A 26,400-nucleotide genomic window follows, 5' to 3' on the forward strand; every position below is an offset into this window, starting at 1 on the left:
ACTACACCTTGATCTTAGCCAAAAGGCCGGGAAGCTACTACAACTTGATCTTAGCCAAAAGGCCGAGAAGCTACTACACCTTGATCTTAGCCAAAAGGCCGAGAAGCTACTACAACATGATCTTAGCCAAAAGGCCGAGAAGCTACTACACCTTGATCTTAGCCAAAAGGCCGAGAAGCTACTACACCTTGATCTTAGCCAAAAGGCCGAGAAGCTACTACACCTTGATCTTAGCCAAAAGGCCGAGAAGCTACTACAACTTGATCTTAGCCAAAAGGCCGAGAAGCTACTACACCTTGATCTTAGCCAAAAGGCCGAGAAGCTACTACATCTTGATCTTAGCCAAAAGGCCGAGAAGCTACTACAACTTGATCTTAGCCAGAAGGCCGAGAAATTCTCGTAGCGCAGCAGCCGCCGAAGCGGTTTGAGACCGAAAGGGGAAATGCAAATTGCAGCGAAATATATGACAGTCGCATAAACGTTCATTTAGAGGAAATTTGATTTAGACCAGACACGGTGTAGCATAACGGAAGCGACCGTGTGGAGGTATTCCACGGGTCCACCGTTTCCGGTCGCCGTGGCGGCTGCCACTATAGGTTGCGCCACAACCACTCGAGCAGACATGTCGCGAGAGGGGCGGAAGGGATGCAATGACGGTGGCTTGGGCTTGTTGAGGCCGCCGTAAATTGCGCGCGGTGTCGGACTTTCCGCGCGAGATAGCGAGACCGGTCCACCCAAGAAAAACTGTTCCACGGAGTACTCGATGTTCGCGTTCGCTTCTGCAACATTAAGGGAGGAGTGGACGGGTTGCCGATGAAACGTGTGACACACTTTTCTCTTTAACTTTTTCGCAAAAGGGAGTGGCCACGGAACATCATGTTGAAATCCTTCGTCCTTTGATTTAACGCTCACGATATAGTCCCTTTCGCTGTTCACAAACGTAGGCCCTGGACGGCTTCCGGTTTTGCTCGCTGACGTATCCCACTATATTGAAGCGAGCAAGACGGGCGTTCGCGGCGAAATACTGAGTTGCAGGAGCGCGTTAAAATCTGAGCCCGCATATTTTCAGCGCTGTTCCTCTGTAAATATCGACAATTTTACAAGTCGAGGTCACCGTAAGGTATACGAAGAATTTCATGTATTATCATTGAGGCTGTAGTGCGCATGTATTTTATCTCAAAACTTAAAAAAAAAATAGACTTTCGGCACAGAGAAACAGCCTAAAAACGCGCTTTGTGTTCCGGTTCAGTAGACTGATAAGGCCCGTGAATGAATGTTTCTTGGGGCCGCACTCTCGCTGCTGTTGTCGTCACATATGGTCACCTTAGGTGAGAAATCACAATGTCCATGTAGCTAATTAACAAGATTGACTAATTAAGTTTCTCATTTTCTAGCTTCAACGCATATATGCTGCAAGTTCGTAATTGAAGCCGACCAAGTCTAGCGACACTTTCGAAATAACCGGCCTTTTAAGCGCGCTACAAATACGCGGGAGTTGCGGCTAACAGTTTCCGAAACCCATGCGTCGTACAGTTCGAATGGATGTTAAGTGTAACGCTAATTTTTTACCATAACTCGGAGGCGGATACGAGGATCGAAAACGGCCCTTGTCTCAAGATTTCTGCTGCACATGCATGCCTTCTTCACAACTGGACGGCTTGAATTTCGCAACTGGAACGCGTTTGCCTAAGTGAATAAATAAGGAGTTAGTGGGTGGACATTTGTATTTAGCAGCCTGGATACTGCGATTTGTCGCGCAAGAAGCGTCTGCCTTTTCAGGTAATGCACCTAAAAAGGCCGAATTTAACGATACGATAACACAATTGGCTGGCAACGCGTGGCAGTGCGTTCAGCAGGGAATGAGCGGACGCTCGGGCAGCGTTGATAGAGAGAGAGTCCTTTGTGTCACGGCTCTGAAGTGGCACGACAAAGTCGTAAAACTCGCGGGTACCGACATCAGGCGAGGCGTCCGAGTCCACGAACTGGGCCGGTAATCCCGCCGGACGAATGAATGCGCGGCGAGCGTTCGACGAGCTCGTCCTTCCACGCGCACGTAGCCGCCGTCGGACGCGGGCTGCGCTGAGCGATGCGCAACTCCGTCACCAACGCCGTCATTTCCCCGGAGACGCGAGCCCGGAGCGCTCGCTCCAACGCACTGCACTGATGACGCCACTGCTCCTTCAACCCATCCCAGTTATCTGGATCGGCTCCGACAAGCGACGCCCTAACAGCCCGCAGTAATCCAGTTTTGGAGTCGAGGTCGTGTAGGACGCGACAGTCGAGACGCCATGGGCTCCGAGCTGACTGTGTTCCTTAGGGTAGTTCGAAGGGGCGGTAACCAATTACGTATATACTGGTGAAGGTTGGAATGAACGTACTTCAGCGACAGGGACGTCGCTTGTAAGACATCGCGGGAAATAGGCTCTGTCTAACCTACTCGACGATGCCCCGCGTCGCCATGTCCAAACCTACGTACTACCGTGAAGCAGTTCGTACGCATCAAGAAGCGCAAACTGCTGCACCAGACGACCTAACTCCCTAGTGTTGCCGTTTGGTCTGCCCCTGAACATCTGCATCCGAATCGAGTACACAATTGAAGTCTGCCCAACACAATTGCCTGCCCAACGCCCAACGAAAGCCCAGTGCTTTCTCTTCAATGTACCGGTTTCGACGCCGGTTGACACCATCATCGACTCCATCGAAGAAGTCGTAGGTGCCGGAGGGTTGCAGTATCTGCAACATCACGGCGGCAACAAGTTCTTGGCAGCTGTCCGCTCCGCGGCTCAGGCAGCCAAGATGGCGGCAAAAGGTTCCCTGCTGCTCGCCAACAAGGTCGTACCGCTGGAACGCATGGGCACTCCAGTGGTTTATGTGACGGTCTGCCGTCTTCCACCCTGTGTCAGTGACGACGCACTGATTGCTGCACTTGCACCATATGGGAAGTGCCGAGGCATTTCCGACGTCGTTTTCAAGGACAGGACGGACATCAGCAATGGCAGCCGACTGGTCAAGCTCGAGATGGTAAAACCTCCACCGAATTTCATCATGGTGACTGGCTTTCGGTTAATGCTGGAATACAAAGGAATGAAGAGAGTGTGCTCCAAGTGCGGAGCAGAAGGTCATTTTGGGGCCACCTGCACATCAGCTCGATGCGCCCGATGTGCCATTTTCGGCCATGCGACTGCAACGTGCAACGCGCCATGCAGACGTTGTAATGGCGAGCACGCCACTGTTGACTGTGTGTTGCCACGTTCGTATGCTGCTGCAGTGACACCAGTGACGCCCGCCCAGCCAGGACTGGGCGAGGATGGATGGATGGATAAAACTTTATTGAATCTATTTGAATGTGGTTGGGCTCCTAGACGTCCGGGAGCCCCCTGGCCGACATCTCTAGGCAAGCGCGGTCCACCAGCCAGAGCTGGTCATCCGAGCAAGTGGCCCGAAGAGCGGCCTCCCACGAGGAAAAGGAAGGGTTGGGAATAGGCTCTACCGCCATGGGCGTGGGGCAGCTCCACAGACAGTGGTAAAGATCTGCCCGGGGCGCTCGGCAGGTGGTACATTGTGGATTATGGAGACCAGGGTGAAATAAATGTGCCAGATAGGGAGAAATAAATGCTTTGGTCTGGAGCTGGCGCCAGATTGAACTCTGATGAGCGGTAAGGGAATGGTGAGGGGGAGGTAAATCTCGTCTGCCATCCCTGTAATACGTGGTAATCTGGTGGTAGGTGCAGATCCCCTCTCCTGGCTTTTCCATGGGGTTGGGTGAGTGGTCGTCCAGGGTCCGGAGGGAAAGACCTCGGACATGCGCATTAACGCGCTCGTTCCCGGGGACACGCTCATGCCCAGGTACCCACGTGATAGTCACCTGGTGAGCGAAGGAATGTTTTGCAAAATGTGTGTGACTGTCTTAGGTGCTACGCCTTGAAGGAAGTAACGGTATGCACTTTGGGAATCGGTGCAGATTTCTGTAATGGCAGAATCCCCAGCCGCATGCGCCATTGCTAGGGCTAATGCGACCCCCTCAGCCACATCGGTGCGCGCTGTTTTAATCGAGGCAGAGATGTTAATGCGTCCGTCCTCCGTCATGGCAGCGGCCGTGGCCGTTCCTCTGAGCGGACCGACCGCGGCGTCGACATAAAGGACGTCTTCGCGATCTTGGTAACGTCGGGTGTAGTAGTCAGCCCGCGCCTTACGTCGACCCGGATAGCGGTGCGAATTCATGTTTCGTGGCAACGGTTTGAGTTGCATGTTAGCTGTGAGTCTTACAGGAATGGGGAACCACGGCTCTTCCATCGGGATCGTGCCGCTTGGCTCACACCCCAGAGTTCGGAGTAGGTTTCGCCCAGTGGGTGTTCGGGTGAGGCGTAGAAGCTGATTACTCCTCTGTGCCTCTATGATTTCCTGGACGGTATTATAGAGACCAGTCTGTAGGAGGCGGGTAGTGCTAGCGCGCATCGGCAGCCTCAGTGCGGTCTTAACCGCCCGTCTGATTAGACGATTAGCCTGATCCATTTGTTTCTGAGTGAGGTGGTGATACGGGAGGTGGTAGGCAAGGCGGCTGACCACTAAAGCTTCAATCATTTGCATGGTGTCCTTTTCAGACAGGCCGTGATTGCGTGACGCAATCCGGCGAACCAGTCCTGAGATTTGTTTTATTTGTTTATCGAGGAGGTTCAGTGTAAAACCCGCATCTAGGTTAGATTGGATGTGCAGACCAAGGATCCTGATTCTATGTACCTTAGGCACTTGTTGACCGTGTATGAACAGATGTATGCCTGGGTCGCCTTTGTGGGGTTTAATAGTGAGCAATTCGGACTTTTCTGGCGAGCAGAAGAGCCCCATTATGCGAACATGCCGTTCGATAACGTTGATAGCTGTTTGTAGGACATCTTGGGCCTCCCCAATAGAGCCTGAATACTTCTGAAGAGGCAGCACAGACGCAAGCCACAGATCAACCAGGAAAAGAACGTGCCCCAGAGGCGTCGACGCCGGCGTCCCCCGATGCCAGCGACGCTGCGTCTTCTCCCTCTACTGACGAAGAGAGCAACGAGACGCCACCTGCCACAATGGCGTCGTCTGCCACGGAAGACGATGAAGAGCCTACGTTAGACGCCCAGTCTACGCTATCACAGCGGGAACGGCTCCTTGCATGTGCTCCAACACCGAACGCTAGCGGGAACGCGGCTGGACGCCATCGCGGCCTCCCCGAAGTCTCGGCCGGTCCGTCGAGGATCACACCGGTTGGCAAGACAACGACCGCGCTTGCGAGTGGTACTAGTACAGCGGTGAATGAGAGACGCACGCGCTCGCAAATAGTGTCTGAAGAAGCCAAGAGAGTGCTCTCTTCAGAGAGCTCTACGTCATCAGAACCAATGGCGACACCCTCCAAGAAATGCAAGAAAATGCCACGAGACACCATTACCATGGACGTTGTCTCCGATTCGGAGACGTACTAACAATGGCGCCTTACACTGCATCTGCTGCCCGTAAGGGCTTCTTTTCCTTTACTCCCCGCTACGAAGCTCAGGCAGCGTTGACGGAACGGTGTTTGGCGCAGACATCGCGTTCCCGTCCCTGTGCGAGCGTCTGCAACCTCGGTATTTTAGTAATCAGCTTGCTTCCGGCTAACTTGTGTGAAGAACGTGAACAGTGCCCGTTTCGCTTTCGCCGCTGTGATACTCCTAAGTCATTGCTGACTTTGCCGTGTTTTGGCTGTTGCACTGATGTACGACGCCGATTCAGTTCGCAACTAGCTTGTGGTAAGCCATTTGTCTTAGTCTATTTCTGTACGCAACCAACTCACCATGTATTTGCACATAATGACACTTAACGCACAAGGATTTCGTAGCATAGATAAGCAGAGGGAAGTAATCCATTTCGCTCGCGAGAAAAAAGTCGACCTCCTGTTTCTTCAGGAGTGTAACTTGAGAAACAAGCAGGAAGTTAAAAGATTTTGCGATGAATTTTCTGTTAAAGCTTATTTTTCATATAGCCCCGGGAGATGTCGCGGTGTAGGAGTGGTGGTTTTTCGTAGGGTGCTTCTACATGGAAGTCACCGCCTTTTTGACTTGGAAGGTCGTGTAATAGCTTTTGATTTTTTCTGGGGTGAGAGGAAAGTTCGGGCATTGAATGTCTATGGACCCGCCGTATGGTCAGACCGCAATGACTTCTTTGCGAGACTCTCCCCTTTTTTGTTAGACAACCACCCATTCTCTATCGTTGGCGATTTTAACTGTGTGCTCGACCCCATGCACGACTCACGAGGGCCACGACAATACGCTTCCAATGCGCACGCAACTGAATTATCTCGTATAGCGAAAGAATACAATTTATCGGATGCCTGGGTCCATATGCATGGCGGAAGCTTTGGCGCCACATGGCAGCAAAGGCAATCACAATGTCGTCTAGATCGAATGTATTTCCCCCCTGAATTAACAACGCAAATTGTCCAGTGCAGCATCCTCGATCTCCCCGCGGACGCCGGGCACATTTCAGATCATCGCCCTTTCGCTGTCATATTGAACCTCGAGGGAAGGCCAGGTGAACGCACTGACATGTGGAGACTAGACATTGCTTCTTTGCGTGACCAGGCGACTCTAACCGAACTAAAAGCGTCAGTAGCTACAGCAGTTTGCGATTATGAATGCACTATCGAAGCGTGGGATACTTTAAAGGAAAGGTGGAGGTCAGTATGCATAGCAGCTAGCAGGAAAAGAAAAAGGAAAGAGACCGAGCAGCTTTGTGAGTGCCTGAGAAGGATAAGAATAGTACGAGACGGTACCTCCCAAACACAGTTAATCCGCGAATACCTATAGATCTTCAGCGTGAACGCTACCATAGACTTATGAGCTGGTACTCTCGCACCTCTGCAAAGGCGTGGATGACCAACAGGCCAATTTCCGACCCTGAGGTACTGCGGCTGGCTCGTGCGTCCAGCAGGAGGCAGAATGGCAGCTCTTTCATTGAAAGAGTTATTATAGAAGATGGCACAGAGAGTGGTGCGAGGCGAGATATCGAAAGAATTTTTCGGAACTGGTTCTCAGACGCATTTTCATCGGAAAAGATTTATATTGCAGAGCTATTGAGTGAAGAAATTTTAGACTTTTGCGTTAACCTACCTCAAGTAGAAGATACAGAAGGCCAGAATTTATTGTCTCCAACAAATCTGCAAGAAGTTTTTGGTGTTATACGATCTATGAACAGCGGATCAACGCCCGGTCCAGATGGCTTACCAGTCGAATTTTACCGATCTTGCTGGGAGGAAGTTGGCACTGCCTTAGTGTCGCTCCTTAACGGCATTCTTGCACGGGAAGGTATTCCTAAATCGTTTAATCGGGGTCGCGTAATGCTCTTGCCAAAGCCAGACTCCAACCTTGCAGAACCCTCATCCTGGAGGCCTATAACGCTGCTCAACAAAGACTATAAAATATTGACAACCCTTCTTGTAAACCGCATGAAGATATTATTGCCGAAAATAGTCAGTGTACATCAAACATGTTCCGTGCCGGGTCGGAGTATATTTTCGTCTCTCAACTTAACACGTGATATCATACAATACACAACAGCGCGTGAAGCTTCAGGAGTATTAGTACGCTTGGACCAAGCCAAAGCGTTCGACCGCTTAGAACACCAGTACTTATTTGCGGTTTTGCGATGCTATAACTTCCCTGAAGAGTTTGTAGACATCCTGCGGATGTTGTATTCGCGAACAACAGCTGAGCTACTGCTTAACAGCATTTTAACACCTAGATTTGATGTGACAAGGGGAGTGCGGCAGGGTTGTCCTTTGTCACCCATATTGTTTGTGCTTGCGATTGACCCGTTGTTGAGGCGGTTTAGCGAGAGCCCGCTCATAAGAGGTCTTCCTATGTCGGGATCCGGGTGCATAAAAGTATCTGCGTATGCGGATGACATCACTTTGTTTTTACGGGATGGGGACAGTCTTGTAGAGGTACTTCGTATTTATAATCAATATGCTTCAGTGTCAGGGGGCAAAATAAATATGAGAAAATGTGAAGCATTAAATTTAGGTCGCGGCGAAATAACGCTACCAGGGGACATTAAACAGACCGAGCATATGCAAATACTAGGTATCAAATTTTGTACAAGTGGTGTTTCACCTCACACGTGGCGAGAAATTGTCAGCTCCATTAAAGAACAGTCAGAAGCAGTGACTGCGTCGCCACTGCCGCTGGCAGAAAGGGCTTTCTTCATTAAGAACGTATTGTGCAGTAAACTATGGTTTGCTGCAAGGGTAGCTCTCCCGCCGTCACCAACAGTTCGAGTAGTAAACTCACTTATTTTCTCATGGTTCTGGCTAAACAAGTCGCAATACGTAGCGCAGCAATTTTTGCGTCTGCCAAAATCCAGCGGAGGATGGAGCTTGCCGTGCATAGTTACATTCGGTAGGCTGTTGTGCACTAAGTGTACATGTGATCTACTTGATGATGATGAGTACCCTGGTAGGCCACTGCTCCTTTATTGGCTGGGCCATTACCGTCGAACGCTTATGCCGCAGAGTACAAGCAACTTGCTTCCGACGGCAGTAACGCCAGCACCGCAGTATGCGGCGGCTGCGCGCTTGCAAAGCCAGCTTGTACAACTAAGAATTACAAAGTGGCGTGCGACACCAGTTTCCAGGCTTTGTGAAATGTTGTGTGAGACAGCTGTACCTCCACGGACAGCTACTACACAAACATGGACAGCTGTGCTTTCACCTGATTTGCCCTCTCAAGTGAAGGACTTTCATTGGCAATATCAGTGGGGCATTCTACCTACAAAAGACAGGCTTGAACGCTGGCATATGGTAGCGAATGATAAATGCATATATTGCGCACAAACAGAGACCAACGCGCATGTAGTAAAGGACTGCGTTGTAGCACGCACCTTCTGGAAGCTAGTTGCAAGAATGTTCGGAATATCCATCGTGCGGCCACCACAGCGCCGAGATCGGTTTGCGAGTCTCGTCTACTACAGCGCTAGCTACATTTTGTGGTGCTTCCGTAACATCGCAGAACGATCTCGACAGACAAATAGAGCAATGTACCCCAGAATGCGGAAACTACGGGTGTTAATATGGGGTCATCTTGAAGAACAGTTGTTCAAACTCGGTGAAGTCGAGTTTCTTCGCCGCTGGTCTACGCGGTACATAACCGTCTCCCGAGGCAAAGTCTTTCTACAGCCAGAATAATGCTCAATTCGGTTGCCCGAGTTCAGACTGTGTCTGTATGTGCCCCGAGTACCTTTCATAAATTCGAGGCCGACAATAATGCTTTTGCGTGGATGCGGTAATGAGATTTGTTGTTGTTGTTGTGTGTGGCAAAGCCAGTGTCAAGAAGACACCATTTATTATTTCATTTGTTAATCTTTTTTGTTTACATCAAGTATGATGTATTACATGTGATGTACCTCATATTGTACTTTTCGTTCCTACCACAGCTGTAAGTGTGCCTACGGGTGAATAAATTTCCTTGTCAATTCTTTAGCGTAACTCGGAGGCGGATACGAGGATCGAAAACGGCCCTTGTCTCAAGATTTCTGCTGCACATGCATGCCTTCTTCACAACTGGACGGCTTGAATTTCGCAACTGGGACGCGTTTGGCTAAGTGAATAAATAAAAAGTTAGTGGGTGGACATTTGTATTTAGCAGCCTGGATACCGCGATTTGTCGCGCAAGAAGCGTCTGCCTTTTCAGGTAATGCACCTAAAAAGGCCGAATTTAACGATACGATAACACAATTGGCTGGCAACGCGTGGCAGTGCGTTCAGCAGGGAATGAGCGGACGCTCGGGCAGCGTTGATAGAGAGAGAGTCCTTTGTGTCACGGCTCTGAAGTGGCGCGACAAAGTCGTAAAACTCGCGGGTACCGACATTAGGCGAGGCGTCCGAGTCCGCGGAGTGGGCCGGTAATCCCGCCGGACGAATGAATGCGCGGCGAGCGTTCGACGAGCTCGTCCTTCCACGCGCACGTAGCGGCCGTCGGACGCGGGCTGCGCTGAGCGATGCGCAACTTCGTCACCAACGCCGCCATTTACCTGGACACGCGAGCCCTGGGTGCTCGGCCCGACGCAGTGCAGCGATGACGCCACTACTCTTTTAACGCGATAGCGTTAAGGAGCTCGTGTCGCAGAAAAGCCGGTGTCGTCGGCGTCGGTGTCGGCGTCCGCGGCGTTGGCCGTGAGCGATAAATCACGGCAGGCACTTCATAAATAAAAAGCAACTTCCAAGATGGGCTGTGTGGGAATCGAACCAGGGTCTCCGGAGTGTGAGACGGAGACGTTACCACTGAGCCAAGAGTTCGATGCTTCAAAGCGGTACAAAAGCGCCTCTAGTGAACGCAGTGTTACCTTAGAAACGAGCTGTTTCTAAGGCTCAGGCGTGCGTCGCTTGCTGAGGCGCACATTTCGTTGTCGCGCCGAACGCTGCGTTGCTCGACGCTCACCGCGTCCGATGCGGGGCGCGTAGTCGCTGCGCCGTAGCCCAATACCCCTTGGCGGGTCGACGGGAACGCTGTCGCGTTCCACTCTTGATGGCGAAGCTTAAGCGTCCTCCAATTTTTAACACATCCCCGTCATCTGAGTCGGCTCTGACAAGCGACGCCCTAACAGCCCGCAGTAATCCAGTTTTGGAGTCAGGTCGTGTAGGACGCGACAGTCGAGATGCCATGTGCTCCGAGCTGACTGTGTTCGTTAGGGTAGTTCGAAGGGGCGGTGACCACTTACGCATATACAGTTTAAGGTGGGAGTGAACGCACCTCAGCGAAACCGACGTATCCAGTAAGACATCGCGGAAAATAGGCTCTGTGCAACCTACTCGACGATGCCCCGCGACGCCACGTCCAAACGTACGTGCTACCGTGAATCAGTTCGTACGCATCAAGAAGCGCAAACTGCTGCACCTGACGACCTAACTCCCTAGTGTTGCCGTTTGGCCTGCCCCTGAACATGTGCATCCGAATCGAGTGCGCCATTGAAGTCGCCCAAAAAAATTACCGGACGCGAATTTAGAATATATACATCCAAATATATACATCCAATCATTTTAAAAAGCTATTGGAATTTGCAGACACTGCCGGACCATGAGTGCACAGTAATCGGACGCGTACGCGTCCGAACGCGTCGAAGGATACGCGATGGAGGCGCAATATATTTCGGTTGAAAATAAGCACTCCGACGCCGCTCGAACGCGTGGTGGCGTACGAAAATAAGCTATCAATATATAAAGCGTGTTTGAACTTCAAGACATCGCTTAAATATTAAAAATAAATCTTCCCTTGCAGCAAGACGAGGTCGGAAGCCGACGAATGCCTGCTTTTGCACGTTACGAAAGCCATGCACATTAATGGTGTGCGCTCTAAGGTTTATCACACGTACATAGTGCTCGAAAAATTGAGAACGTGCCTTTAACTGTTCGAGGTTTTCCTGTACGCGTGCGATATATATAGCCTGCCCAACCGTGAAGCTGGCTTTCTCGCAAAGCTTAGTCGTGCAGGGGCTGAGCCTTTCAAAGATTACAGGGGGGCAAATGGAACCTTCTTTGACGGTTTGCCACAATTATGACACCTTTTCATGGGTATCATCTAATTTGATTCTGACTTTGGATTGAATAAGGTTTTCTCACCCCCGTAGGGGTGAGTGGGCCGATCCCGGAGGCAGTGCAATACCGGGCCAACCCGTGGCGGAGGTGAAGCAAGCTTCAAGCACTCCGCCCCATTCCAAAAATAAGTTTAATATCTTGGGTCCAAATAGGACCCGTATCAGATATTAAGCTGATAAGAACAGAGGTTTTTGAAAAAATGCTTGTTACATTTTCCCCGTGAAAGACGGTTTTATTGATGTGAATTTAGTAGAGTTTTTCGTGTTAGTTTTTGGGCAGGCATGGAGGTGTGTGTTTGTTTAGTGTTTGTTGAGTATTTTGGAAGTTTTTGTGCTGGCATGGAAGTGTGTGTTGGTGTAGTGTGTGTCTACCTAGTGCTGTTCTTCACTTGGCTGTGATGTGCGCTGCATAGATGTCTCGTGATGCAGCGATTGTCTCGCTCACGGCAAGTTTCTTGAACAGCCGCAGGTATTTGCGGCTGCAGAAGCGGCGCATGACCCGGTCGTTTTGGGGATCCCACGATCCAAGTGCCCCGATGATGATGGCCTCCACGGTCACTTTCTGGAATTTCCGCAGCAGGTATTCCCGGACTGGCTGGTACTTCTCCTCCTTCCCCTGGCGGGCCGCGTTCAGGGCTGCAGGCCGGTTCTCGAACGGGCAGGTTACATCAATGATGATCGCCTCCTCGCCCCTGCAAAGCACAAGGTCAGGACGGAGATTAGTGTTACCTACTGGTCGATTCTCGTGGGTGACAGTGAACTTGGCGGAGGCAGCGGCTTTCACTCGGTTCACGATCTGGTTGTGGCGGTTGGTGTATGCTTGACTGTGAGTCATGCAGTGACACAGGACATGTGGCAGGGTCTCTGGTTGACCGCCACAAATCCTACACCGTTGGTCCACGGCCGTAGCCCATGGCCTCGCTGCGTTCAGGGGAACGACGTTAAGTCGGGCCCGGTGAACGAAACGCCAGTCGGCAAACCTTGTGAATTGGCCGGTGCGTACAAAGTGGGAACTGCTCCGGTCGGCGGCAACGCACTCCATCACTTTCCCCTGACTGGGTTTTTGGTGGAGATCGTGATCTCGTGCGTTTGCCAGTGCCGTCCTGAGTGTCTTCACCACCTTAGTACGTTTCCTCGGGCCAAGTGTTATGTCACCCCTGGAGATACGGGGGCCGTCCTTTTCGAATTCCCAGGTGACACCAAGACGCCGAGAAGCCTTGCGGGCCTCAGTCCACACGGACTGGAGCTGGGTCGCCGTGGCCCGGAAGTCACCCTCAGTCTCGCCGCTCAGGTAGGCGTCCATGTCACCCGGTTCTGGAATGCGCCTCAACCTCCTGCATGTCACGACGATCAGCGCCTGCACTGCCAGGTCCTGGACTTCAGTGTCTGCAGAGGAAAGAAGTTTGAACGCATTGTCAATTCTGCAGATGTCACTGACTTCTGCCGCCATAGGAATGCCAATGGCACCCGCTGCGGAGCTACCGTATAGGTAGTCGTTAGCAGCGTTGGCAGGCAGGTAGAGGGTCCGCTTGATGAGTGGGCGAAGCGTTGTGTCCAGGCGAGACCACTCTGCCTTACCAAGGGAGCCACACCTCATGGCAAAGTTGAGCGCCGGAAATACAAATGTTTTAACGGCGTCCAATCTCTGCCACGGGGCGAGCATCGAGGTAAGCAGGCGGCGACCCACGTTGATGGCTTCGTCCACGGTTGCCTGGTCCGGTAGCACCGAGAACCCGACTGGTCGCCCGAGGAAGGCGTGTGCCTCGAAGTCACTGATTGATGGGATTGGGGTGCCGTAGACCGTGAAGGTCGTCGGTCTTGTCCCCACGGGTGTCTTTCCGGAGAGGTGCAGTGACTTGCACTTCGCGGGGTTCAGACGTAGCCCGAGCTGGCTCGACAGAGTTGCCACTACGTTAATGCGGCTCTGAAGCGTACCTGGCTCGTCAGCTAGCGGCGTTAGATCATCGGCGTAGGCAAGCACATTGTGCTGCCTGTCACCTCCCTGAAGCGCACGCACAACTGGGTCGAGCACTAGGTTGAACAGGAGGCCGCTCAGTGGGCAACCCTGACGTATGCCGGCGGAGATTTCTATCGGTGAGGTGATCCCGGCTTCTGCGATGACGCTGGTCCTGTTGTCTCTGTAAATATCAGCAATGATGGCACAAAAGTTATCACCCGCACCAGCGCCATGCAGTGCATCAATGAGAGCATTGTGGGGTACAGATCCGAACGCGTTGGCGAAGTCAAGGAATGCCGCGCACAGGTCCCCACGGCCAGCTCTCGCCGCGTCCAGGCGCTCCTGCAGTACGAAGTTGTGTTCGTACACACCATCATACGGCAGGAACCCCTTCTGACAACGGGAGAGCACTTCTTGGGAGGCGATCCACTCCTGTAAGCGAGCCGCCAAGCAGCCCGCGTACAGTTTTGAAATCGTGCTCCCAAGGGTAATGGGGCGCCAGTTTGCGGCATCCCGGAGGTCTCCCTTCTTGTGGATGAGTACAGTCCGTGACTCTTTCCAGGCAGCAGGCACCCTCTGGTATTTCAGGCACACGTTGAACACTGCGGTGAGAAAAAGAGCTTCGGGATCAGTGGAGCGCCAGTGTTGGTAGGTGAGGCGGTCACTTCCGGGGGCGGTGTTCTCGCTCTTGCGAAGACGGGAAACTACCTCGCCGTCAGTGAACTGCGCAAGGCTGACTTCAGCCATGTCGCTTCGCTTCACCTTGCTCAGAAGCAGAGCGGTGTCGGCTTCACGCGGCCCCCAAGCCTCGCTGAAGTGTTCCTCCAGCTCGTCAAGGGGGATCGGGCAGAGTTGGGACTCGCCCTCCACGATCAGCCTCACTGCACGTCGGCGATTGCGCCGGTACAGCGTCTGAATCTGCTGAGCATTCTCAGGATTCACGGGGCGGCGCGGCTTCCTGTTGGCAGAGGCTACAGGAAGCTTTACCGCCGCGCATACTACCTGTACGGCATCGTCCAGGATTTCGGTGAACTGCTCCCATCCAGCTTCCGATATTGGCTCGCGTTGCAGCTGCCTCATCTGTTGGGCGTGCTTGGCTAGCACGCCGTCATCCTCGATCGGGCCTGCGAGAGAAATAGGGTCAATTTCCTGGGAGGCGTCGTCGTTCTCGGTGGCTGCAGGTGACAGCGGTGCACCAGAAGAGGGGGTGGCCGCGCTGTTCGTCGTGCTGTCATGTGCTGCCTCATTGTTGTCGTATTCCTGCTGAGAGGGGGGAGAGGAGGTCAGCGCCGCAGCTGGTTCGCTGCTTTCTGCTGAAAAAGAGGGAGATGCCTCTATAGTCAAGGTCGGTGGAGAGGGCATAGCCGAGGGGCTGCTACTTGCTGAAGTAGCTGGCGTCGGTGCAGGTGTGGTCTCCCTTGAGGGGACCGGAGTCGGTGTCGTCTCTGGTTGTGGAGCGTCAGTGTTAGAATCGCTGCCTGCCGCTGAAGTTGGCCGGGTTGTGGACGAGGCTTGCCGCGCTGCCGCTTTTTTCCTGTGCGCCTGCTGGTGGTTGTCGAGACCCTTCCTGGAAGGAAAGGAAGAGGGGCACTCAGTGCATTTGTGCGGGTGTTGTATCCGCGTTGCGAGGTCGTGCTGGCCGCCAGCGAGGCATCCATGCGAAGTCGGCCGGGATCCTAGTATCTTTCTGCAAAGAGTGCAGAAATGTGTAGTTGTTAGGATCCTGGTGCCATGTTGTTGCTCCAGGTGCCGCTGAAGGGATTGCCGTCGAGATGTCCAGACTGCTGGTGAGTAGCTCGTTGAGCAGCCTTCTTCTGTACATCTGAAGCAACTAGGGAGAGGAAAAAACAGTATTAGTTCCTGCTCGTTGCGTATCGGCTGTGCGCCGGGGCTGGCGTGGTTGAAATCAGGTTGCGGCAGTCTAGCGGGCGGCGAGCGAACTGGGATCCGGCTTGGTGGTCTGGCGTCTGGGGGGCTGACAGGTGGCGCCATCTCGTTCGATAGTGGGAAAGTAAAAAACAGGAAAGGAGTCACGTGAGCGTGTTGCTCAGAGCAACCTACGCAAAGACAAGGTTTTAGTGCATGCAAGGGTTTGCGTACAAAATCAAGGACGCTAGTTGATAAAAAAATGACAGATAATCCGCGGCGTGAAAAAGCAGGAGAAAGAAAGAGAGAAAAAAAAAAAGCAAACGGAGTAGGCAAGTAGGCCTGTGAACTGCTCGTGGGCGGAATAGCTCACGGAAGCCTACTTGTGGCCGGAATGTTCGCTACATGCAGGAATGTGCACCCAAATCGAGAGAAAAAGATAGAAAAAAGAAAGGAAATCTCACCAGTGGGCCTGTGAACCGCACGTGAGCTTGTCGCTCACCGCGGCCCACGTGGAACCAACGGATATGCTACATGCAAAAGCGTGCACACAAAGACATGGTCAAGGGCTCGCGGCGCTGGGGCCGCCGAGCGAGAGAAAAAAAAAAAGGGAACTACGACTGTTCTAGAAGTTAGGGCATGCAGAAACTTTTAAGTTTACAAACGAACGAGAGAGAGAGAAAAAAAAATACAAGTACTACAGAGAAAAGGAAAGAAAAAGCAAGCAGTGAATCAGGCAATGTTGACACTTACTCAAACAGCAGGCAGCAAATCCTTCCAAAGGTCCGGGGTTTCCAAGGGCAGCAGGGATGTCCGAGTACGAGAGTTTTACCGCTTCAAAACCAAAGCGTACTACACTTTGATCTTAGCCAAAAGGCCGAGAAGCGATAAAAAGCACTGGTCCGAGGTCTGAACCCACCATTTCAAACCCGAAAATAAACTCTAGTGCACTCATCAGCCCGTGCCAGTATAACACGCCTTTTACGGCACAGCACCTCATGTACTCGCTTTGGGGAATGCTAGGATTGTTCTGCCGCAGTGCTTCTAGTTTAAAGTGTTGCACTATTACCTAATTTATTAATAAATTGCAATATTAGACGCGAGGTTCAACAATATGCGCGTGCAGATACTCTCGACAGCACGGTGACGTAGCACAGCATAACGGTCGATAATGTCAAGTCGCATACAGAGAGCCCAAAAAGCAATCACTTCTTTCTCCCAAATTATAATTTTATCGACAAAAACCTAGACATAGCCAAGTCGACAAAATCGACGAAAAACATTACTGGTAGCAAGGCGCGACGACGTCACATTCAACATGGCTTCACCCATGGCTTCCCCGTTTGCGACTTCCCCCTGTGCGCGTCGGCCGCCAACGCGACACGTTCGTATCGCCAGCTTGATCGGAAATATTTATCATATCTAGCAGAGCCAGTTCCGAATGGGCGCAGACGTCATCACCAAAGTCTACGATTACAGGCAGGAAAAAACTCTTTCGGAGGCAGGCGAGCGCCGTGAATCCGTGCGGCGTCTCTACACGCCCGCGCAACCATCCACTGCTTCATGCTGTTCAAGGGTTGCAGCTACTTCCGAGACTTCCAAGGCATGGCCACGCACTGCGATACCGTCGTCATTGATTGGAGTTTGTTTTGACGCAGTGCGTCTAGTTTAATATGTTGCTGTTCAAAGGTTGCAGCTACTTCCGGCACTTCCAAGGCACCGCCATACGCTGCGATACAGTCGTCAATTGGAATAATACAGCTCGAGGTAATAACGCTGCCCCGCCGGGCCAAACCGCAATCATCTTTTTTTTCCTCGCAACATTTATTTCAGCGTGAATGTTTGCGTTAAGCTGCGATGAAGCGACGCTGTTTCGAGGCGAGCGCCGAAGCCATGCAACATTTCGGTTGCGTTGCTCATCGACCAAGGCTCGTCTGTGTATGTGTGTGTGTGTGTGTGTGCGTGTGCGTGCGTGCGTGCGTGCGTGCGTGTGTTTAGCTCTGCACCTAACACGGAGCAGCGTATTCTTTTCCAACCATATCGTTTACAAAGTTAGTGGGGGCGTCGTTACGAGTCTGCATAGAGGTATGGGTGAGCGCCGGAGCCGTGCAACGCCTCACGCCCGTAACTCGGACTTCCCGTTTAATAAACAAGTAAGTCGACAAAATCGGCGAAAATAATTACTGGTAGGAAGCGACGAGGTCACATTCAACATGCCTTCTCCCATGGCTTCCCTGTGCGCGTCACGACAAGTTCGTATCGCCAGCTTTATCGGGATTATTTATCATATCTAGCAGAGCCAGTTCCGAATGGGCGCTGACGTTATCAGCAGGGTCTACGAAAGCAGGCAAGAAAAATCTCCTTACAAGGCAAGCGAGCGCCGTGAATCCGTGCGACATCTCAACCGTGTATTGCATAATCGCCCATTGGAGTGACACAGCTCGAGGTATTAACGCTGCCCCACTGCACCAAACCCCAATACTTCTTTTTGTTGTTGTTGTTCTCGCAACAGTGATTTGAGCGCGAACGTTTGCGTGAAGCTGCGAAGAAGCGAGGTTTTCTTTGGAGGAGAGCGCAGAAGCCGTTCGTCGTTTCACTTGCGTTGCTCATCGATCGCGGCTGGTAGGTGTGTGTGCGTGTGTGTGTGCGCGCGCGTGTGTGTGTAGCGCATTCGAACCCTACGAACTGTACCTAACTCGGAGAAACATATCCTTTATCAAACCACGTCGTCTGCGAAAGCAGTGGGCACGTCGCTACGAGTCTGTGCACGGGAATTTCAGGCGAGCGCCGAAGCCGTGCAACTGTCTCACGCCCCTTTGCTCGGACTTCCGGTTTAGGAATAAACGAGCGCAGCAGGCGCCGAACCTGTGGGAACGAAATTTGTCGAGACCGAAAAGGGGGAAATCAAATTGTAGTGGAGTGCACACAGTCGCATAAACGTTGATTTCGAGCAAATTCGATTTAGACCAGACACGGCGTAGCATAACGGTGTGCAGGTATTCCCTGGATCAGCCGTTTCCGGTCGCCGTGGCGACTGCTGCGGCTGCCACTAGATTGCGCCACGAGAACTCGCAGCGTCTGTCGCGAAAGGGGCGGAAGCGATGGAATGCGGGCGGCTCGGGCTGGTTCGGCCGCTGTAAATTGCGCATGCAGTGGGGATTTCTGCGCGAGATAGCGAGACCGGTCCACCCAAGAAAAACTGTTACAGCGGAGTACTCGATGTTCGTGTTCACTTTACACATTAAGGGAGGAGCCGACGGCGGACGTTAGGTGAGAAATCACAATGTCCGTGTGTATAAATAAGAATATTGGCAAATTAACTTTCTCGTGTTTTAGCTTCAGGGCATACATGCTACAATTTCGAAATTGAAGCCGAGCAAGTCTAGCGACACTGTCGAAATAACCGCCCCTAAAGCGCGCTACACTAAGTTTTCTGCATTGGTTTACTTGTAGCACAAAGTGCTCCAAGCTGGCGTATAACCAGCTTACTTGGTAGAGAAACTTGTCTTCAGCTGCCGTCGTCGCCGTTTCTCCGCTTCCATCAGAGATGGGACGCCATAGACGTTTGCACTTAGAGAAAAGACTTTATCTACACGATATTTACATCGACAGCTATATACAGTGAGTCTGACGTAACAACTCGACATAGCCGATAGTGCACAACGCCGTTCGCAGGTCAAGACCCTTCGGTTACACTGGGACCGGCGCCCTAACTCGGCAGAGCCGAAAGTGCAGAGCACCTTTCCTGCGCCCGGAACCTCCGTGAGAGGTCGGGAGCCAGATTTTAACCCTTCAGTTGCTCCTCCCGAATCCCCTCACGGCAAATCACGACACCTCAGTGACCTGATTGGGTCAACTGGGCTGTCAACTCACTGGTCACTCTCTCTCGCACTCTCTCTCTCTCTCTGCGTTCCTTGGAACATTCACAGAGATAGAGGGAGAGAAAGAAACCGTCAAACAACAAATAAACAAATAGCACCCCAACCGTCCTGCTCTGCGACATGTGTGGGAAAGTATGCCGACACATTGAAGAACACTTAAGGGGAACTAACATCTGCGCCGCCCCGTCCTCGCACCTTAATTACAACCATCGCGCACTGCGTGCCGCAAAAGGCGCCACTGCCAAAGCGCACCCACCGATTCACCATGCCGTCTTGTGCGTGGTTCGTCTCCTCCGGCGGGCCCCATAAAACTGCAAGTGCGGAGATGGATTGTGTCTCCGGCGCCAGCCTGTCTTTCAAGAGACCGCACATCGGGTCATCGATCCCTCTGGCTTTGAAGTTGCCCCTCTGACCCCCGGCATGCCCATCGAAGCCCTAACGAAGCTTTTCTCGTGGTCCGTCACAGACCTCCCGTCCGCGCCTCCTAGCCAAAGAGCCCCCAACGTCTCACCCCTCCCCACGTTTCCAGACCGCACATGCGACAGGTTGAGATGACCCGAGATGGCGACGCGGGCTCTTTGCCGCCAAAGAGCGCCTCCTGACCCAAGCGTCCAGCTGGTTTTGCTCTCGGCGAAGCCCGAAAACGGCGATCTTCCACAATTCTGGGGTGAAATTACTTCTCAGCCTCCATGCCGTTTGTCAACATCCTTTACAGCTACGAAATGTGTGGGCGTTCCGGCTAACAGTTTCCCAAAACCGTGCGTCTTACAGTTCAAGTGAATCTTAAATGCAACGCTAATTAATATTTAGCATACCTCGGAGGCGGATATCTGGACATGCATGGCTTCTTCACTACTGAACGGCTTGAATTTCGCAACTGGAGCACGTTTGCTTAGGTGAATAAATAAAGAGTTAGTTGCTGGATCTTACTAGTTAGCAACCTGGACACTGCGAATTGTCGCGCAAGAACCGTCTGCCTTTTCAGGTAATTGAACATCTTTTTTTTTTCGTACTAGAACAGACAAGAAGAAGAGACGCACACACGGTTCTATGCGTAATAATAAAAAAGTGATACAGAAGAGGCAAACATTGCACAAATCACGATGCAAACTGTCTAGGTCGACGTTTACATGACGATTAAAATGCAAATGTCATATCGCGGCTGACATCAATCTATACCTTCGTCTAGGGCGGACTTTTCGCAATCGCTAATGGCACCAGTGCTGTGAAAGCTGAAAGCTGAGTTTGTGCGCTTCCATCTTCACAAAAAAAAGGGGAAAAGGTGCGAAGAATACGTAGACGAGCAAAGATACGGCAAACACGCGGGCGCTGTATTTGTCGTGTCTTTGCGCGTCTACGTCTTTTTCGCGCTGTTTTTTTTTTTTTTAATATAGACACCGGCGCCACTAAGGAATCGTCGCTTACTCGTAGTTGCGACGATTGCGAGGGCTTAATTGCCACATCTGAAGCGCTCTTCGGATCTTGTGGTGATGCCTTTGTCGCACAGGTTGCGCTCTTTCGTCTTCCGAGCAACAGCTCCTCGATGTACAGGGTCGTCCACTCTTAGCAGGAACACGGCGCAGCGTGCCCGCGCTCCGCGCATCGAAGCTAAGCGGCGCAGGCGCACCGGGGCTTTGGAGGCGGGGCTTCGTGTCGTCTGCTAAAGCGTGGTAGCGCACCGTGCTTTAGCAGAAGACAACGGCGCACGGCCATTGAGTGGCTTTATGCGGTCACGCTTCGCCGTGTTCGTACTAAGAGTGGACGACCCTGTACTTTGGAGCACTGTGTATATTGTTGACACACTGCTGTCGTCTGCTAACTGGGGCGCATCGCGTCGCTTCTAAGTGTGCGCCGGGATCACCCAATACAATCGTCACCGCGTTTGATGGGCCGCGCCTTCTGTATAGCATATATATATATATATATATATATATATATATATATATATATATATATATATATATATATATATATATATATATATAGTGATAGTATGTCACTACATACTGTCACTGATCGTGACTGGGAATACAGCGCGCCCGACACTATGGGACCTAGAGAGCGGACCACCACACGACCAGCGACCAACAATGAATATTTCTTTAGTTCCTAAAAGGATGGGTACGCCAACGGAGAGAGAAAGCGTACGTGCAAAAGCTAAGAAAAAAGTAGACGTAAACAAAATAAAATTTTTTTTTTTCAAATTGCCGACTTCTTCGTTACGGCTTTGCACGTCCATGGCGTCTGTGAAGAAAACGAGACATCCGCGATCGATATGCACGTGCAGAGACAATTGAAACTACGACGCCCTAAAATGTTAATGTAACGCGTAAGGGGACAGGGGCAAGCGCGAATGCCCAGAGGTTAACGGCCGGGGAGACGAAACTAACGAGACGCGGAATATGGTGACGGCCCCTGTGGGCTCAGTCAAGGTGAGAGTCCTAGCAACGGAAACGTAAGAGGGAACAATTTCGCCTCTGTATCGAGCGCCGGAATTCCAGAGAGGTATACAAGGCATTGTCGAACGTTGGAACGAAGCGAAACGGCCCACTTGCTAGCAGACAGCACGTTTGGCGCAACGTGGACAGCTGACGCCCCGTGAGCCCGCAGTGCCCCCTATGCGCAGACAGGAGAGAGAGATTCTTGATTGGGGGGGGGGGGGTGAAAGGGGGGCTAAGTGTAGTGCGGTAACTGTTCCTCATTCGAGGACAGCTCAACCGCACTGCACAAGGGGTAAGGGGAAGAGAGGTGGGGGTCGCAGACAGGACGCGGCTTTGCAGGAGCGGCGCGCGGAGAAGGCAGACTAGATGCACACCGGCAAGCAGGGCAGGCACGACGAGGCGGTATCTCACCGACAAAAAAATTATGCAGATCCCACGCACTGTGGGAATCGATGTAAAGAAGCTTACCGTGCTGCATTCTTTCATCATCATCATCATCAGCCTGGTTACGCCCGCTGCAGGGCAAAGGCCTCTCCCATACTTCTCCAACAACCCCGGTTATGTCATAACTGTGGCCATGCCATGCCTGCAAACTTCTTAATCTCATCCGCCCACGTAACTTTCTGCCGCCCCCTGCTACGCTTCCCTTCCCTTGGGATCCAGTCCGTAACACTTAATGACCATCGGTTATCTTCCCTCCTCATTACATGTCCTGCCCATGCCCATTTCTTTTTCTTGATCTCAACTAAGATGTCATTAACTCGCGTTTGTTCCCTCACCCAATCTGCTCTTTTCTTATCCCTTAACGTTACACCTATCACTCTTCTTTCCATAGCTCGTTGCATCGTCCTCAATTTGAGTAGAACCTTTGTCGTAAGCCTCCAGGTTTCTGCCCCGTAGGTGAGTACTGGTAAGACACAGCTATTATATACTTTTCTCTTGAGGGATAATAGCAACCTGCTGTTCATGATCTGAGAATGCCTGCCAAACGCACCCGCACTCAAAGAATGCCTGCATTCTTTGAGTGCGGGGAATCGAGGGTCTAGGGGAATCCTCGGGGAATCGAGGGTCTAGGTTCAGTGCACCGTGAATAGGTGCAGAGAAACTTCGCTGAATCGAATAGACCTATAGCCGGAAAGCTAACGCGGCGGGCACAGAAGTGTTGATTTGACGGTCGACCGCTTCCTTAGTGTCTCCTGGACCCTGCGGTGCGCTTTAATTAATGCGGCTCTGCTACTGCACGCCCTGCGTAAGTTGCCCGCATATTTGCATGTCGTTTTATTTTCAGAAATAGCAGCAACCTACTGTACCGTACCTTGAACTTAAGCTTGTCCTCTTCCTTGCCTTCTTACATCACCTCCCCTCCTCTCTTATATGGGAACTGCCTCTTCTCCTCGCTCTCCTTCTCCTCTCTACAGTTCTATCTGCGTCCCCCCTGGCCTCGCAGGGTAGTAGAAATGGAAGCGCTGCAGTTTCTGCAATGCTTCCGAGGGGAGTCGCGAATAATTACAGCTGTCAAGCGGCTAACGTGGCGACGGCCAGGGAGCTCCAGAGGGCATTGTGCACATTCGACGCTAATATCTGTGGACAGGAAGGCAACAATTTAGGTTTGAAATTTAGTGTTAGAAAATCAGGTGTTATTGTATTCAATGAAAACAGTGAACAGACAGTGGAGATACAGGGCCAAGAAATACCTCGGGTAACAGAATATAAATACCTTGGTATATGGATAAACGAAGGCAACGGATATATGCAAACACAGGAAAAAACCATAACAGTCAAGGGGAAGAGAAATGCAGCCATAATGAAGCACAGAGCGCTATGGGGATACAATAGGTACGAGGTCCTCCGAGGTATGTGGAAAGGGGTAATGGTTCCAGGACTTACTTTTGGAAATGCGGTTGTTTGCTTTAAATCAGGGGTACAATCAGGACTCGACGGGAACCAAAGGTCAGTGGGTCGCCTCGCATTGGGCGCTCACGGGAAGACTACAAATGAAGCTGTGCAAGGGGATATGGGCTGGACTAGTTTTGAAGTGAGGGAAGCTCGCAGTAAAATTGAGTATGAAGAACGGCTGAGGAATATGGAGGAAAGTAAATGGGCTGGGAGAGTGTTCAGGTATCTGTACAGGCAAAACATTGATTCACAGTGGAGGAAAAGAACTAGGAAGCTTACCAGCAAGTATGCGGCCTGTGGGGTGGGCAACACAGCAACAAAGAAGGTCAAGCGGAAAGTCAGAGAGGCTGAATTAATCTCATGGGTGGCGGCAATGGAAAAGAAACCTGCCATGAGTAACTACTTAAGGGGAAAAAACGAAATTAGGAAAGAAACCATTTATGATAACTCAAAGGGAAGCTCATTACTTTTCGAAGCGAGATCGGGATGCCTTAGAACACGCACCTATAAAGCGAGATATAAGAAGGAAGAAGAAGCATGTGCTTGCTGCGGTAAAGCTAGGGAAACGACGGAGCATATTTTATTAGAATGTGAAGACGTCTATCCAGCGGTCGATTTAGGCACCACTGGCCTCCTTGAAGCCCTTGGGTTCAGCGGGAGCAGTGGTAAAGCAAACAGGTCCGCAATAGACATCAGTAAGAGGCGATTGGAGGATTGGTGGAAGAAAAGTAGGGAAACGACAAAAGACGGAGACGTACAAAAGCACAGTTCGCAATAGGGTATCAGAAAATTTGGACGTGGTAGTTCATAGTGGTTTTTTTTTTTCATTGGTGAATCTAGGTAGGATATTAGGCAGCATAGTAGCAAGAGCTTGGTGGCGCAAGCCACCGCCCCGTTCCAAAGGGGACGCTCATAACATCCATCCATCCATCCATCCAGCGGTGGGGTGACGGCCAGTTCCTCCCGTCACCTTTCCTCTCTTACACGCGCTTGTCACAAGCTCTGAACCACCTCCGGAGTCGGCGTGCGCGACAGCAGCCCACAGCAGCAGCAGTAGGGAAGTCGAAGGAAGAGGCAAAGAAAGTTTCGCTTTAATAATCAATATATAATTCAACCTCGGAACACTCCACCTGCTACTTTTCCTGTGATAGGGAGCGGCTGCCGGCAAAACAAACCAAAACAACATTACAGCGAAGCTGTCAACCTCTATTTGGTCGTGATTTCTGGCGGCATCGTCCTCACGGAAAAAAAAATATAACCTTCAGCGATTGAAGCGAAAAGTGCGTACATTCTTTCCTATTACGCATACAACATACAGCGCAGCATTCGCTTCAATAAAGAACAAGCACAAAACGACCATCCAAACCACGTAGTTGATTATAAGGTGCGCTCTGCTAACAATGTCAAGAACGCAGCGCTCCCCGCATACGTTTCCCGGTAAAGATTACTGTCGTGCAGGCTGCTGCCGCGGCGAAGGCAGCTTGCGACGTGGGAATAATCGTCACGGACCGTAGATGATCGTCACGGGAAGGCGAGTTTATAATGTTGGCATTGCGAAACCCGACAACAAAGACTGAATGTTTCCTGTCGCTTTTCAGGGACAACATTGGACTCGCCTGCTGCGACGACTCCAGTCAACCAGCCGCGCGGTACAGTTCGTGTTTCCATTTGGTCTTGGCCACGAATGTAGCGAAAGTGGTCACCACAGCGAGCGCAAAGCTATTGTCACTACCATTACTCTAAAGCAATAAAGCATTGCATACTCGACAGTTGCAGCAGTTGTAGTGGTTGTTTTCAACAGCTTCGAGGGACATGCACTTTCGCAGAGCCGGGATGGCAAGTAACTTCTTTTTTGTAATTCTATTCTGGTTCGTGGAGCACCTGCCAATGTCGCATAGCTGCATCGAGAACCGATAAGTGCAGTGATAAGAAGCAGCGCATGCTGGGATCGCCCGACTTCTGACTACCCGGGAGAAACGCAAACCTACAGCCTGCAGGCCGTCTACAGGCAGCTACGGCGTTGCCATGCGTGGGCCGAGCAAGATATAGCTTCTATGCAATCGGGGAGAAGATGAGCGAACGAATTATAATTAACTTTTTATTGTGCCGCACAGCCTTTCCGAGCGCCGTTTTGTGTGACTAAGACCATGCAATGCGAGCGTAACAGCTGTATAGCTAAAGGCAGAGAAGAAAACCACTCGCAGCTATAGACGAAGAGATCTCGGCCTCCGAGGGCATCGTTGGGCCAGAATTCAGCTTCGGGACATAGTCGACGTTGTGGCTATCGCAGCTCGGTTCCCCCTCCAACAGGATAACAATTTCGTCTGACAGCAAAACGCTGTCAGACAAAATGCTTACGGCTATATATATAGCGTCCCTGCCGATTATAAAACGTTCGGAGCAGAGCGATCGAGCTGCCGCCGCCATACACTTACCGACGGATCGCAAGAACCCGTCGTTTCCGTCGCCTCCTGTACCGGTGGCATGCGATGAAACTTGTGTCCGGCGTCGCTTCAGCTGGCAGACTTCACAGCCCAGGCGCCACATTATTTTGATAGGGCAGCACGCAGCTGAAGAAGTCAAAAGCGAAACCCAGCGACCGGCCGCCATCTTCCCTGAGCTGCCAAGACGCGTTCGCGTGCATGTAGCGTGTGTGTGTTACGGGGTGTTCAATGTGTCTGTCAGTGGCGTAGCTAGGTCGTCTGGCACCCGGGGCCCATAGGTCTTCTTTGTCACCCTTCCCCCCCCCCCCCCCAACGGGAGT

At 51.6% G+C, this 26,400-nt stretch overlaps 1 long non-coding RNA gene and 1 pseudogene across 1 annotated transcript; one reads left to right on the forward strand and one right to left on the reverse strand.

Annotated features, from left to right (window-relative positions):
- Positions 1-11,629: 11,629 nt before the first annotated feature.
- LOC142589150 (U2 spliceosomal RNA) lies at positions 11,630-11,797 on the reverse strand (annotated as a pseudogene).
- A 4,956-nt stretch (positions 11,798-16,753) lies between these two features.
- On the forward strand, positions 16,754-25,411 carry LOC142587128 (uncharacterized). Its single transcript, XR_012829364.1, has 2 exons — positions 16,754-17,185; positions 25,235-25,411. It is a non-coding gene; the product is annotated as an uncharacterized LOC142587128 (long non-coding RNA).
- The last annotated feature ends 989 nt before the right edge of the window (positions 25,412-26,400 follow it).

Source organism: Dermacentor variabilis, chromosome 7 (assembly GCF_050947875.1).
Source record: "Dermacentor variabilis isolate Ectoservices chromosome 7, ASM5094787v1, whole genome shotgun sequence".
Classification (NCBI taxonomy): Eukaryota; Metazoa; Arthropoda; class Arachnida; order Ixodida; family Ixodidae; genus Dermacentor; species Dermacentor variabilis.